Here is a 16,563-nt window from a genome sequence, read left to right as displayed (position 1 = left end):
ATGGCAACCCACTTCAGTATTCTTGCCTGGGAAATTCCATGTCAAAGAAGCCTGACAGGCTACAGTTCATGGGGTTGCAAAGAGTAGGACATGACTGAGCGACTGAACACACACACACCTGATAACTCTGTTTAACTTAAAAATATATATATATTTTTTGGCTGCACCAGGTCTTAGTTGTGTCACATAAACTCATATAAATGCAGCATGTGGGATCTAGTTCCCTGACCGAGGATTGAACCCAGGCCCCCTGCATTGGGGGTGCAGAGTCTTAGCCATTGGACCATCAGGGAAGTCCCCATTTAACTTTTTAAGCAACTGACAAATTGTTTTCCAAAGTGACTATACAATTTACATTCCCATGATCTATATATGAGGGTTCCAATTCCCCTACATCCTCATTAATATTTGTTATTGTCCATCTTTTTTTTTTTTTATTACAACCTTCTTAGTGGATATGAACCAGTAGTTCATTCTAGTTATAAGGGTTTGATATAATCCTCCTGTAAAAGGGTTATAAAGAGTTCCGTTCTATCTAAAATCAGTATAAAAATATTTTGTTTTATACAACTCTTTAATAACTTTAAGACTCTCAGAAGACAGATATTTGTTTTCTTATCTAAACATCTTTAATGTTTCATAGGACTATAGCATATTTTAAATTATTTATTATTCCTATGATTCTTCCAAGACTCTCTTCTCTTTCTCCCCTTTAGGGGCAATATATAGTCCCCAAATACAAAGTTCTTAATTAAGATTTACATATTATTTTTGAGGGAAAAAATACTTTCTAGCTCCCATCTTCCTATTTATCCTATATCTGTAAGCATCATATGACAATGTAAGGCTAAGGATTGAGACAACAGGTTTAATCTGTTGTCCTTTATGACTCTAGATTTTTTTTTTTTCTTTTTATTTGGAGATGTTGGCAAAAGTCTCTTGAAAGTCCTAACACTGCAGAAAACGGCCTGCATTTAGTTCATTAGTTCTTAACAGTCTTTTCTGGTTACCAGCTCTTACCTTGTTTGTCTGCCATTAGCCCACCTGTCTTAGCATTATTTGAAAACTTTCATAAACGTTCTGTAAATTCCTTTCTGTTGCCTAATATGGCATTCAGTATAGACAGTGGGGTTTAGAAATTGGATGATTTATTTGAACATGAGGTAGGGCAAAGTGACATTTGTTATAGTGGTTGTTTGTACCTTTACACACACATTCCCTTGGCTGAATCTTTCAAATGAGGTGACTGTGATTGTGACCAGGCCTCTAGCCTCCAGTAGAGAAGAGGATTATTTTACTTTACACAAAAAAATGGTGACAATGATTTGCCCAGATGGATTTTCCAAGCTGATAAGTTAGGGCCAAATGCTGCAGGCCATTTTCTGCAGTGTTAGGGCTATTGAGAGACTTTTGCTGACATGTCCAAATATATTCTGTTGGGGTCATTGCTCTGTTTTTCCCATGTTTATATAAATAGCATTGCAATGATCTTGTGTTCACACACTTCTTAAGCATTTCTCAGTTTTGTTTGTAGGCTTTTGCTGCTAAGTTGCTTCAGTCGTGTCCGACTTTGTGCGACCCCATAGACGGCAGCCCACCAGGCTCCCCCGTCCCTGGGATTCTCCAGGCAAGAACACTGGAGTGGGTTGCCATTTCCTTCTCCAATGCATGAAAGTGAAAGGTGAAATGAAGTCGCTCAGTTGTGTCCAACTCCTAGCGACCCCATGGACTGTGGCCCACCAGGCTCCTCCATCCATGGGATTTTCCAGGCAAGAGTCCTGGAGGGGGTGCCATCGCCTTCTCCAAGGCTTTTAGCTAAGTCATTGACTAAATACTTCATTCATTCATTCATTCATTCATTCACAGTTTATTCACCCTGGATCCACAGTGTTGTGCCTATGGTTTTCATTACTATTAGTATTAGAACATTTTATATCCTCTAAGACCTCTCCGACTTTTCCTCTAAGCCATCACACATTTATAGAGTTGTATATAGCCTAATCCACCCATTCCATATAACCTTACTTACCTTAGACATCCTAGCTTAAATATTAAAACTTAACCTTCACATGAGTGCATATCGGAACATCCAGCTTGGTGTCACTTCACTTGTGCAAATGTGCACAACTAAACATTAATCACCATATTATTCACCTTACCAATTATACACAATTATTTTATTTTGTCCTATAAGTCTAAAGTAATAAGAATTCATGTCTCTATCTCTTAATATATAATGATTTTTTTTAAAGTAAAGCAAATTATGTGTGTAGAAGAAAAATTCATACAACATGCTTAAACACATGGGAGTTACATTAGCTTAAATATGTTTCATCTGTGATGGATGGTCAGGCCTCATTTTTATCCACTAAGGCAATCTGATTACAAAACACTTCATTGTGTGTCTTGTAATTTCTTTGTTACCCTGACTTTTCCTAAGAGGGTTAATATTCTTAGTTGATTCTCCAGTTAGGATTGATACTGGCAAGCATCCAACTTCCCCAGTTCAAATATATCTTTCTCACCAGTAAATGTTCTTGCTTTTGTTGTTTACATCTGTAACAAAATTGCACTTAATTTGAGCCAGTGGGAGATCTGATAATGAGCCATAAAGAATTATTCTCTGTCCCTCCTCCCCCAAGGATATCATGCTTACCCAACTAAAAGTTCGAGGCAGATTAATTTTCCTCAAATATATGAAAAGGAAGTATAGACATGGCTATCACTTTAGCAATTAGAATTAAAAGATGTGCTGCCCAGTGGACATCCCAGTTATCATGCAGTTTATGTCATGAGGGATTTGTCACTTCTGTAATTAGCACATATACCTGCATAGTCTGGGACCTTCGGGTGTGTCTGTAAATGAGAGGTTGCATCCAGAGTTCCCTTAGGTACTGCATCATTTGCTTCCAACTGGATGTGCAATCAATCACATATTCACTGTCCATAAACTTGAGCAAAATGTAGCACTGGGCTTGCATGACATGCTTTTATGGTTACAGATCTTCTCTAATCCTTCAAAGTTGCTTTGAACTAAATACTCCAACAAATACCATATTTCTAGAAAAAATTTCTTTCACTACCAGTTACATTCAGTTTCTCTAAGGAAGCAAATGCACCTTGACCTCCAAATAATAAATTCAGTGATCTTCCTAGGTACTATTCTATGTCCTTTATCATTAAGTAATAATTTTCACAGGCTTCCCAGGTGGCTCAGTGGGTAAAGAATCCATCTGCAATGCAGGAGACGCGGGTTTGATCCCTGGGTCAGGAAGATTCCTTGGAGAAGAGCATGGCAACCCACTCCAGTATTCTTGCCTGGAGAATCCCATGGACTGAGGATCGTAGCAGGCTATGGTCCATAGAGTCTCAAAGAGTTGGGTATGACTGAAGTGACTTAGCATGCAGGCATGCATACAGTAACTTTCAACAACTTTAGAGCTCAGGGATCTAAAGTTCCTTTCTCTTATTTTGTTGGCTTCATTTGTCAAATTCTTGTCCATAGAATCCCAACTTTAGTGGCAATACTCTGCTGGATTAAGACTGGATCTTACAGAATAGATGCCCAGCTCTGATCTAAGTTTATAGAGCCAGGTAAAGCCTCGGTTCTCCTATGTACAAAATTGATAAAAGCTGGATCAAGATGGTGGAATGGAAGCACATGGAGCTTACTTCCTTCCACAAATACATCAAAAATACATGTACATGTGTAACAATTCTCATAGAATACATGCAGAATGCTGGCAGAAGATCTCATCTGACCAAAAATGCAAGAAAGATCACCATGTAACCAGGTAGGATGAGAGAAAAGCATATTTTTAATCAACTTCACCTTTTCCAAAACCTACAATTACACTTTGTTGTTAGGATGGGGCCTGCAGTGCTGTGAAAGAGGAAAGGTTCCCTCACCCTGGGGCTGGGGGGGCTTCATCAGCAGTGAGATCAGCTGGGACAGAAAGAGAGCTTCAGCGGCTCAGAGGAAATGCAGCAGCTGGACTGTGGCAGGCAGGACAGAGAGAGAGGGCTGCACAGAAGGTCCTGACCGTCTCGCTGGAGTCCCCAGCCCAAGGACGCGTGTCTGCTGGTGGCTTTCACTGTGGTGCTGGATGTTTGATACAATTAACAAGACAATGAGAGACAAAAACTTTGGCTTCTGTACTAGGATACTGGCATTAAATAGAAGTGATGCTTGTTTGAGTGGGAATTCATCCTGTAAGTGGCCGTCTTATTTGTGAATATTTTTTGTTATTGTGACTTTTTACTTTCCTCTTACCTACTGGGGCTCAGTAAATGAATACTTACATAAAATCTCCCTAACTCTTCCATATTATTGAGAAAGCTAAACATGGGATTATATCCATAATACTTACACACCTGATATATATCAATCAAACCATACATATTAGTGATTGTTATTATTATCATTATTCTACCAACATTCTTTAACAAAGATAGTTAACCACAAACAGTTAGTCTTTGGGGGTACCCACTAACAAAACGGATTTAACCATGTAGCCATTCACAAGCTTTTATGTTCATAGATCACTACAGTGAGCTGGGCTCAGTTTATTTATTTAATTAGCTCATTTAATTTATTCAATCCACCAGAGTTTACTTCTTCAAACCAACTAACAAAAAAATACTTTTTATAAATTCTGTAGCCCAATCCATTCATGCTGTTTTTCCTCTTCAAAGGGCAGACACAGAAAGTACAGACCAAGAGTTTAGGACTTTAAGTCAGAGACTGAAAAGCAGAATAGTTTCTGGCAGAATCAATATGAAAGACCAAGGCTCCAATCTCTTTAGAGACTTTGCCTCCTTCCTTTCCTCCATTTTATTTTTATTCAGTTTGCTGAATCCTCTTTAAGCTAAAATAGAAATCAAATGTAAGATCCAATCATTACGATTTTTTTTTTTTGAGACTGGTGAAAAGAGCCAAAAAAATGATGATAAATGGAAAGATAAACAGTCCTGGTTGAGAACATTCGGTGCCCAGTTCCTGGGACTTGCTGTCAAAATGGCCTTGCTAACAAATAAATTGACCTTGTATAGGATGGCTGCCATTTCTTCAGTTCTCTATCCCTTCTATCCTTGCTTCCACTCCTAGCTTTTTATTTATTTATTTTTTAAAGTGTGGGTTATCAGATCAGTAGATACTTTAATCTACTGACTGGTCCAGTGCATCTCAAAATTAAAGTGCTTAAAATCCCCTGGAGATTTTGCTAAAATGCAGGTTCTGACTCTGTAGGTCTGAAAGATAGTCTGCATTTCTAGCAAGCTCCCAGATGAGATTTATGCTGCTGCTCTAGGGCCAAGGCCCACACTTACAGGGGCAAGAATTTAGTATATTCCCAGGAATGTTGGGTAGGATGAAATGAAAACCCTTACTGAAGAGTAAAGAGTTTTTCCTTTATAAACATTGCTATATAAAAGGAAAGGAAATTAAATTGGTCTTTTTAGCACTACTTGGGTTTGCAAAGGCATGCTAGTTACTCTATTTCTGGTCTTTCAATGATATTTCAAAATAATAATATTGCTTTTATTACAATAAATTGAAAATAATAATATCCCTTTTATTATAATAAAAGGAAAATAATAATATTCCTTTTATTAAGAATCAACTTTGCTTTTGAGTATCAGCACAGAGCTCTCATGTTTTCCAAGTTACTTCATGACTTCTTACATTTTAGCCCTCAAGGGAACCCTTATATTTATTCTAATTAGAATGTAGATAACTGATAGTGTAAACAGATGGGAAATTGCCTACTGTGTGACATACGCTGTGGTAGGTGCTGGAGACACACTATGAATGAGGCATACATAGTATCTGCCCGCCCCTCCTTTCCACCAGGAAGGCGGCTTATGACTTTGTGCAGAAGAGAACACAGGCTGAGTTAGATAACTGCAGCAGAAACAGCTGGTAAGTGGCAAGGCTGAAATGTAAACCCAGTTCTTTTTGACTGTAAAACTCTTGCTTATAGCTCTTGAACTCATTCTGAATTGGGGATTGCCTACCCTCTCATCACCATAAATAACCAGGGTTTTGTATTTTTTAGTGTCCAAAAAAAGTTACTTCATTTCTCTTTCTTATCCTTTCAGGACAAAGCTGCTGACTCTATAGTAATAGCTGCCAAAATATTTATAAATAAACATCCCATCTTCAAGCACAAGTAATCCAAACGTACACAATATTTTAAGACTGTTTTGCAATTAGATACTTTTTCTCACTTTACTGTGATTTCCTACTGTTCTATCTCTTGTGCTGGATGACTGACTAAAACAGGTATTTTTTTTCAGAAAGGAAACTCCTACCACACACAGAAATCAATTCAAAGTGATGCTGGGATTTAAACGTGAAAGGTAAAACAATGAAGTTTATAGAGATAACCCAAGCGAATAACTTCATGAACTTTGAATGGGAAAAGATTTCTTAAGCAGAATATAAAAAACACTAATCAAAAAAGGAAGGTATTGATGTATTAATTCAATTCAGTCACTCAGTCGTGTCCGACTCTTTGCGACCCCATGGACTGCAGCACTATATTAAAACTTCTGTTGATAAAATGGAGTATTAAGAAAAGCAACCCACAAAGAAGAGGATATTTGCAATACACAAACCAAAAGAGAATCCCCCCCACAATCCAACAGATCAGTAAGAAAAAAGATAGAAAAAATATTAGAATATGTTGTAAAAGACTTACATGCATGGATACTTGACAAAAAAGCATAGCCTAATTGCCAGTAACATATGAAAATGTTCTCAACTTCATTTGTCAAAGGGGAAATGCAAATTAAAACCACACTAAAATATCACCCTACACCTTCCAGAATGTCTAAAATTAAGAAGATTGACTATACCAATCTCAATCAATGGTTTAGAGCAACTAGTACTCCTGCACATTACTAGGAGTATAAACTGATACAGCAATTTCAGAAGATCTTTTCATGATAAACATTAAAACTGAACAAATGCACAGCCAATGATTCAGCAGTTCCGCTTGTAGGTACATATGCAACAGGTATGTGAGTTACAAAAGTCAGGTACATGAATATGCATATGCTTAAGCATTCATCATAGCCACAACTGGGAACAATTCAAATATCTATAAACACAGAATGGACAAGTAAACTTCATTTCATTCATTTAATGACATGCTAGATAGCAATGAACATGAACTGCTACATGTAACAAGAAGGGTGAAATCTCCTAAGATCCAACAAAAGAAGTCAAATACACATTGTATGATTCTGTCTATGTGATGGTCAAAAACAGGCAAAACTGATCTATAGTGTTAGAAGACAGGAGAGGTACTTTTGCATTGGAGGCACCTGGCAGGGGCTCGAGGAGGACTTCCAGAACCCTGAAAATGTACTATTTCTTGATCCTGGTGGTGATTGCCAAGATGTGTTCTTTTTATGAAAATTCACTGAGGTGTATACCTGTATATATGTAGGCAAATGCATATACTTTCCTATATGTATGCTATTTAAAATAAAACATGAAGGAGTAAAATTATTTAAAGTTTCTATTTTTAAGGTCATCTGTTACTAGTTTTTTTTTCCCTCTACAGCAAAGAAACAAGCATTTTCTTCCTTTTATTCCTTTGCCAGGCAAAACTGAAATCTTTCAAGCAAATTTTTATGTCATTTGTAAAATACATTTCTATTACTGCTTTTTGTCCCCAGGTTTTGCTTTTCAACATCACATCCATTTTGTGGTTTTCTTTTGAGATCTGAAACCGATCCTGTTTTTTTTGTCTCTTTTCCATTTGCCTTTTATGTTTCAGTAGAGTTCTGGTAATAATCCCATTTGACCTTAGGACAAATGCATTATCATCATTAAACAAAGACCAGTCACCATGGGCCTGATGTATGACCTCATTCCATCTAACATTTAAGGACATAACAGTCTTCTAAGAATGATGAGACAATTGCTTCCTGAGGATGTGAGGCTTATTACTGAATAGATGCTCCATGAGGAAAAAAACAAAGCATAGATGCTGGGAGTAGAAACGGAGTTTATCCTGTCAACAGTGAACAGCCACCCTGTCCTCACAGCTGTGCACACTCTCCACTGCCCACGCCCAGTGCAGCCCATGCCAGCACATGGTAAGAATGATTGGAAAAGACACAGGTTCTGATAGACATGGGCTCATCAGACAGGGATTCAGACTCTAGATCTCACTAACAGTGTGTTGCTGAGCATGTGTTCAATCTCTCCGAACTTCAAATGACTTCTCTATAAAAACGAGGATAAAAATAACTACATCACAAAACAGTCACAGGCATTTCCATTACACAGACATATAAATGTCTCTAACATGATATTTAGCACATCTAGGTGTTCAAAGAATGAAACTCTTCTCTTTTCTATTCTTTTCCTTTTTAGGGAAAATATGTTGCTGCAATACTTTGCCATCATATATGAGTTTTTGATTCATAGCAATTTGGCTTTGGAGATGATAAGTTCTGGAATATTTATTTCATGAATGCATGTTGGATCCATATATCATTTCATACATACATTTTTTTAAACCTGTTGAATTTTCCAGATGCAATCTGTACCCAAAATGGGATAAGAAAATAATAATAACTGTAAAATTCCTTTAGTGGGAAATAATATATTTTAATATTTGATCCACTGTCTTAAAGGAATAGAGAGAAATAGTGTAAATGAGAATTTACTTTGTATTCTTAATTCTTACTTCAAAGCCTCATGAATCTGTAGACCTGAACATAAGTGTAGTGTTTTTAGAGAAATGCACATTTGGTTACTTCTGTACCCAGCTCCAGTTTTACTGAGAGATGACTGACATGCATCACTTTATAAGTTTAAGTCATGGCTTGATTTACATTCATTGTGAAATCGATTCAGCCAGCATCTATCTTCTTACATAGATAAAACAAGACAAGAAATAAAAAAGGGGAAACTCTTCCCTGTGATGTGAAAATTCTTAGGATTTACTCTCATAATAACTTTCCTATATTGGCATATCTTGGAGATATTGCAGGTTTGGTTCCTGCTGCTAAGTCGCTTCAGTCATGTCCGACTCTGTGCGACCCCATGGACTGCAGTCTACTAGGCTTCTCTGTCCATGGGATTCTCCAGGCAAGAACACTGGAGTGGGTTGCCATTTCCTTCTCCAATGCATGAAAATGAAGTGAAAGTGAAGACGTTCAGTTGTGTCTGACTGTTAGTAACCCCATGAACTGCAGCCTACCAGGCTCCGCCATCCATGGGATTTTCCGGGCAACAGTACTGGAATGGGGTGCCATTGCCTTCTCCCTTGGTTCCAGACCACCACAATAAAGCGAATATCACAGTAAGGTGAGTCACATACTTTTTTGGTTCCCCAGTGCTAATAAAAACATATTTACACTATACTGCAGTCTATTAAGTGTGCAATAGCATTATGTTTAAAAAAATGTACACACTTTAAGTTAAAATTTTTTATTACTAAAAAATGTTAACCATCCTCTGACAACTCAGGGTTGCCACAAACCTTCAGCTGTGAAAAATCTAACATCTCTGAAGTGCAAAGAAGAAAAGCACAATAATACAATATGCCCACGTATCATTCTTCAGTGTTAGCCATGGTCATCATGTTGTACAATACATCCCCAGTGATTATTTATCTCATAACTGGAGGGTTGTAACCTTTGACCATGCTCCTCTCATCCCTACTCCCTCACCCTCTCCTCTGGTAACCACAGGTCTGATCTCCTTTTCTATGAGTTTGGGTTTCTGTTTGTTTGTTTGTTTTAAGATTATAAGTGAGATCATACAGCATTTGTCTTTCTGTATCTGACTTACTTCACTTAGCAAAATGCCTTCAAGATCTATCCAAGGTCTTACATCAGATCAGATCAGATCAGATCAGTCGCTCAGTCGTGTCCGACTCTTTGCGACCCCATGAGTCGCAGCATGCCAGGCCTCCCTGTCCATCACCAACTCCCGGAGTTCACTAGACTCACGTCCATCGAGTCAGTGATGCCATCCAGCCATCTCATCCTCTGTCGTCCCCTTCTCCTCATGCCCCCAATCCCTCCCAGCATCAGAGTCTTTTCCAATGAGTCAACACTTCGCATGAGGTGGCCAAAGTACTGGAGTTTCAGCTTTAGCATCATTCCTTCCAAAGAAATCCCAGGGCTGATCTCCTTCAGAATGGACTGATTGGATCTCCTTGCAGTCCAAGGGACTCTCAAGAGTCTTCTCCAACACCACAGTTCAAAAGCATCAATTCTTTGCTGCTCAGCTTTCTTCACAGTCCAACTCTCACATCCATACATGACTACTGGAAAAACCATAGCCTTGACTAGATGGACCTTTGTTTGGCAAAGTAATGTCTCTGCTTTTCAATATGCTATCTAGGTTGGTCATAACTTTTGTTCCAAGGAATAAGCGTCTTTTAATTTCATGGCTGCAGTCACCATCTGCAGTGATTTTGGAGCCCAGAAAAATAAAGTCTGACACTGTTTCCCCTGTTTCCCCATCTATTTCCCATGAAGTGATGGGACCAGATGCCATGATCTTAGTTTTATGAATGTTGAGCTTTAAGCCAACTTTCTCACTCTCTTCTTTCACTTTCATCAAGAGGCTTTTTAGTTCTTCACTTTCTGCCGTAAGGGTGGTGTCATCTGCATATCTGAGGTTATTGATATTTCTCCCGGCAATCTTGATTCCAGCTTGTGCTTCTTCCAGTCTAGAGTTTCTCATGATGTACTCTGCATAGAAGTTAAATAAGCAGGGTGACAATATACAGCCTTGACGTACTCCTTTTCCTATTTGGAACCAGTCTGTTGTTCCATGTCCAGTTCTAACTGTTGCTTCCTGACCTGCATACAAATTTCTCAAGAGGCAGGTCAGGTGGTCTGGTATTCCCATCTCTTTCAGAATTTTCCACAGTTTATTGTGATCCACATAACAGTAGGGTTTTCTTGTTCTTTTTATGGCTGAATAATATTCCATTGCATATATACACCACATCTTTATCCACTCATCCAACAATGGACACTGAGGATATTTCTATGTCTTAGCTATTGTAAATAATCGTGCTATGAACATGGGGGATGGTTGCAGATTTCATGTTGAGTCAGGGTTTTTATTTTTTGAATATATTCCCAGAAGTGGAATTGATCACATGGTAATTCTATTTTTACTTTTTTGAGGGTATTCCATATTATTTTCCATAGCTGCTGCACCAATTTACAATCCTACCAATAGCACACAAGAGTTCCCTTTACTCCTACATCCATGCAAATCTGACTATATATATTTTTTTAATGGTAATCAGCTACAGCTGGGTTTTAAAAAATGTGTTACCTAGTAAAGCTGAAATGCCTGGAGGCGACCTTAATACTGAACATTCTTATTTTATTCTTAAAACTTATAGGAAGGTGAAGCAACTTGCCTAAGGTGGCCATTTAAAGTTAGGAGTCAAAAAAAATGTTAGGAGCCAATGAATCACCCACGCCTTTCTCTGAGTTCCAAGTGGCAGAAAGTAGCCATAAATGTTGGGAACAAGTCAGTGTATTAATGGTTTGTAAAGCTGAGACTCCAAGTTGAAATGGCAGTGTTCTGTAACTCTGACTCAAAGTGGACATCTAGGAGCCCTTTGGCAGGTGGAGTTGGCTCTGCAAAGCCGACTCCACCGGCATGTGCCTACCAATCTCATGGAGGAGACCAGGTCTGCCTGGCAAGCTCAGATGCTGCAGAGTGCAGGTCAAGAGAGAAAGATGGGCCCTCCTGGATTCTGTGCAATGACCCTCCTCAGATAATGTCCCCTGGCTAGAGAATGTTTGTAGAGCAACAGGTGTTTTTACCATGTCAGAAAATATTTATCTGAAATGCTACTTGCTCTGTAATTTTATGTAAGAGTATTAATTTGTTTAGCTTGCTTCTTCAAACTACTTACATCAGGGAAAATGACAAGCTAGAACATACCCACATGATCATTAACGACAGATTATTACTATGATTATTATTATTTTGGCTATCACTTTTCTTATTGTATTGTAGATACTCCCCCTAGCATCAAACAATCTAATGTAATACCTTGCAACGAGAAGTCCTTGGAGGATTACACGAAGTGCTGTCTCTGTGCTTATTCAAACTGATATGGAGTTAGGCCTGCAAATCCTCTAGGAGATCCTTTATAGTTCCAAACTGAAAAACTGCTCCATAAAACTGTGAAGCCTGAAGAGAAAGAAAGAAAAAAAAGCCACATCAAGGCTAAGCACTGTTTACCACATGGCAGCCAAGATAAAATTAGGTGAAAGAATGAGTTTCTGGGTACAGGTAGAAGCTTATTCCCTCACATTAAGAACCTCACAGTGAAATATAAGTAGGAAACTATAACTATCATCTTATTAAGTCACCTCATTAATAAATCGGTTTGGTGTTAGTGTAGGGATAAACATGGGCAGCCTTTGCAGACACACGGTATTAATTTACTTCTTTATACTCCTATCATGTCACAAAAGGCTTTGAAGCATCTAAACCGTTGTTTGCTTGCTTGCTTGCTTTTCAGGTATTTGGCACCCAACACAATTGCATTTAACAGTGTGGCTATGAACAAAAAAGCTCAGTGAATAATTCATACATGTAGTCTTTGTAATTTGTTAAATCCTCTGTGCATCTGGAAAACTCCAGGAACTAAAATAATTGAAAGATTTGGGAGGGCTGACATTAAAAGGCACTGCATCCTGTCTCCATGAGGAACCAACAACTCTCAAGAGAAATACACATGTTAGTTTTATGACTTGGTAACACTCAGGTTCTTTCACTTCACCTCTTTCTCACTTGACTCTTTTTCTCTTTCCTCCAAATAAAGTCTGGCTTTTAAATAGAGAATAAATGAACTCAATAAACCAAGCTTCCATCTCTGGCATCTTCTATCACAAATTAAAGATATTTCACACAGTTTTGACCATAAAACATAGGTTTAAAGTGATATATATATATTTTTTTTCATGTAAATAGTAAAAATGGATTATGCAGCTCTATTTTTAGCTTGGTGAGTGGCTACCTTACAATGGTACTTCTTTCCATTCCTATTAATGGAAAGTGTAACCTACATATGCTGTGAAAGAGATATTGTTTGGTCTGCTCTCCTTCATTGGACTTAAATTTCTGTGTTCTCTAGACTACAGAATGTAACACCCTACTCCTGCAACTGTTATGTCTTTTGTTGACAGAGACAGCTTGGAACCTGTATGTACATGGGTTGGTTTCACTGGGTCATGATTATTCTCATAAGTGTTTTATCACTATGACACATCACTCATTTTAATCATTCCCCCATTCCAAAGATTTTGAAAAGCCTGCTCAGAACATAAGACTATCTCTTCAAAGCCCTTGCTGCTCTTTGGTTTATGAACTGAAACTGGTGGTTCGTCTGTTTCAGCAGTTCTTAACATAGGGTACAAGAACAGAATGTTGTCCTTTTGTTTATTAATCCCTGTAGGGATTTTAGAAAATATACGTGATGATTTCCAAGTGAGGCCCAGATATCAAAATGTGTTTTAATTTCCCTCACCCCTTCCCAGGACGATGCTACTGAGCCTTCAGGATTCAGAGTCACAGAGCTATTTATACAACTGCCTGTGCCATCTGAAGAGCTAACACTGTCTAATGGTGTAATAGACCCCATAGTCAGACTGTCTTGTTTCAAATCTGCTGACCAGTTTTAACCAGTGTGACTTTAAGCAAAGTACTTAGCCATTCTGATCCTCAGTTTTCTCATTTGCAAAACATGGATGGTAATAGTAGAACATACATCATACATATAAAACAACCAGAATAGTGTCTGGCACGTAACAAGTAGTATAAAAGTATATTGATAAATATTTAATGCTCACTTCCAGTCTATTTTTTCATTTTAAAATTTCTCCGAAATGTTAAGGAGAACTTTATTTATGTGTACATGGTTTATGCATTTTAAGTGGTTAGCGAGCTGGTGTTCCTAAATAAAACACTAAGATTTTCTACTGTTTCATCATCCCCATAATCACCCAGCATGTGCTCAAGGAAGTCCAACTAAATGATTATACTATTTAATTAAAATTTTATTATTTATACCCTCACTTTATTCTAAAAGGGTTTGTCCAGGCTCTTACAAAATACATACGGAACATAACAAGCTAAAGAACTAAGTAATAAAATCAAAGCAAAAGATAAACAAGGGTAGGAAAACAAATTAGCCTTTTAAATTTGGCTCCCAAGAAGGCACCCTATAAGGTCGTATATTCTTTTAGTTCAGGCCCATATCACTCATTCAAGGCTAAATTCAGAGGGTTATTTTACACTATCTGTACAATAGCTTTCCTGGCAACACAAGAAATAGAAAGATGACTTTCACTATTGCTATGTTCATAGCAGGAAAATTTAGGCTCTAAGAACAAGGCAAATTATTCCAGATGATTTTATGTTAGAAACACTTAAATACTGATATTCAGATACGATTTGTTTTACCCCAAAATGGCCTATTCCAGGTCATTTTAGTCAAAGTCATTTTAGTCCATCAAGTTAAAGCTATGGCTTTTCCAGTAGTTATGTATGGATGAGAGAGTTGGACCATAAAGAAGGCTGAAGTGAAGTCGCTCAGTTGTGTCCGACTCTTTGCGACCCTGTGGACTGTGTCCATGGGATTTTCCAGGCAAGAGTACTGGAGTGGTTTGCCATTTCCTTCTCCAGGGGAATCTACCATCTGAGCCACCAGGGAAGTCTCGAAGAAAGCTGAGTACTGAAGAATTGATGCTTTTGAACTGTGGAGTTGGAGAAGACTCTTGAGAGCCCCTTGGACTGCAAGGAGATCAAACCAGTCAATCCTGAATATTGACTGGAAATCAGTCCTGAATATTCATTGAAAGTACTGATGCTGAAGCTGAAGCTCCAATATTTTGGCCACCTGATGCGAAGAACTGACTCATTGGAAAAGACCCTGATGCTGGGAAAGATTGAAGGTGGGAGGAGAAAGGGACAATAGAGGATGAGATGGTTGGATGGCATCCCTGACTCGATGGACATGAGTTTGAGCAAGCTCCAGGAGTTGGTGAGGGACAGGAAAGCCTGGTGTGCAGCAGTCCATGCGGTTGCAAAGAGTCGGACACGACTGAACAAATGAACTGACCTGAACTGAAAATGGCTTAATTTATATAACAATATTAGATAAAACATAAAGCTGTTAAAATACCTGCTAGACGATACAACCCCATAAAAGACAATGGTTTACATTCAACTATTCAAAGAACTGAGCCTAAAATGCATGCCAGATATGGCATTTATTTCCATTTCTACGATCCACTTTTATCAAAGCATGCAACTGCTTGTGGTTAGCTCTTAACTCTATAAAAGGAGACTAATGAGAAGTTGAGAAGTTTGGCCTAGCAGTCATCCACAATCTCCTCTGGACATCCTTCCCCTGTGTTGTCAAACAGCTGTCACAAGTACACCCTACAGCCCGATCTTTAGGGCACCCATCCTGGAAAACTGCCTGCAGGCAGATAGCTTAGGGTGTATTTCCCTCAGCAGCCAGAAAATGCGCCGTGTTCTTGTGGACTAACCCACTAAGACAAGAGAAAGACAAAATAACTGTCAAGTCTAAATTTGTTAGAAAGCCACTTAGGGCTTCAACACTTTCACTGTCAGGCTCGACTGTGGCAACATTTCATTCTCTGAGTCAGAAGAGGAGGGTTGGAGATGGTTCATATTAGTCGCTGACGATGTTAAACTCATGATTGTTTGGTTTGGCGAATCTATTTCCAGGCTAAAACTTTTCAGGGATCTTAAAAGTTACAGTGCCTCCCAGGACACCCCAGTAGAATTTGTGTATTAGTGTATATGTTATATTCCCTCCCCCTACAGTTAACGCATCCTAATTTCACTGAAACTGATAGGTTGGCAAACAAAGCTAGAATCTCAGGTGAAAGTCTCCTGGTTACTCTGATTTTAGTTTTGATCTTAAATTTTAGTGTCTTATATTTCAGGCTGATAGTTTTTACTTCTATTCCTTATATGTTGAGTCTTTTTATCATAAAAGAATCTTGGATTTTCTCAAATGCTGTCTGTGACTCTATTGAGATGATCATGTCATTTTCATCTTTTATTTAGCTAATATATTGTACGACTATGATTGGCCTTCCCTGGTGGCTCAGATGGTAAAGAATCCGCCTGCAATGCGGGAGACCTGGGTTTGATCCCTGGGTTGGGAAGATCCCCTGGAGTAGGGCATGGCAACCACTCCAGTATTCTTGCCTGGAGAATCCCATGGACACAGGAGCCTGGTGGGCTACAGTCCATGGGGTCGCAAAGAGTCGGACATGACTGACCGACTAAGCACAGCACATTACTGTGACTGGGGGATTCCCTGGTGGCTCAGATGGTACTGTATCTGCTTGCACTGCAGGAGACCCATTGATTTTCATATGTTGAGCCCACGTTCTATTTCTGGGTTAAATCCCATTTGGATATTATTATTTTAAAATCATTGACCTAGAGCAATATTTCTCCATTATAAGCTTCAGAATGATAATTCCATTGTATGCTAACAGTTGCTCCATGAA

General features: G+C 38.5%; 1 non-coding gene across 1 annotated transcript; it reads right to left on the bottom strand.

Moving 5' to 3' along the window:
- Positions 1–220: 220 nt before the first annotated feature.
- On the bottom strand, positions 221–293 carry TRNAG-CCC (transfer RNA glycine (anticodon CCC)). Its single transcript has one exon. It is a non-coding gene; the product is annotated as a tRNA-Gly (tRNA).
- Positions 294–16,563: the final 16,270 nt, after the last annotated feature.

The sequence above is a fragment of the Bos javanicus genome, chromosome 6 (assembly GCF_032452875.1).
Source record: "Bos javanicus breed banteng chromosome 6, ARS-OSU_banteng_1.0, whole genome shotgun sequence".
Taxonomy (NCBI): domain Eukaryota; kingdom Metazoa; phylum Chordata; class Mammalia; order Artiodactyla; family Bovidae; genus Bos; species Bos javanicus.
Note: the sequence above shows the minus strand (reverse complement) of the source record. Positions and strands in the feature narration are given on the sequence as shown.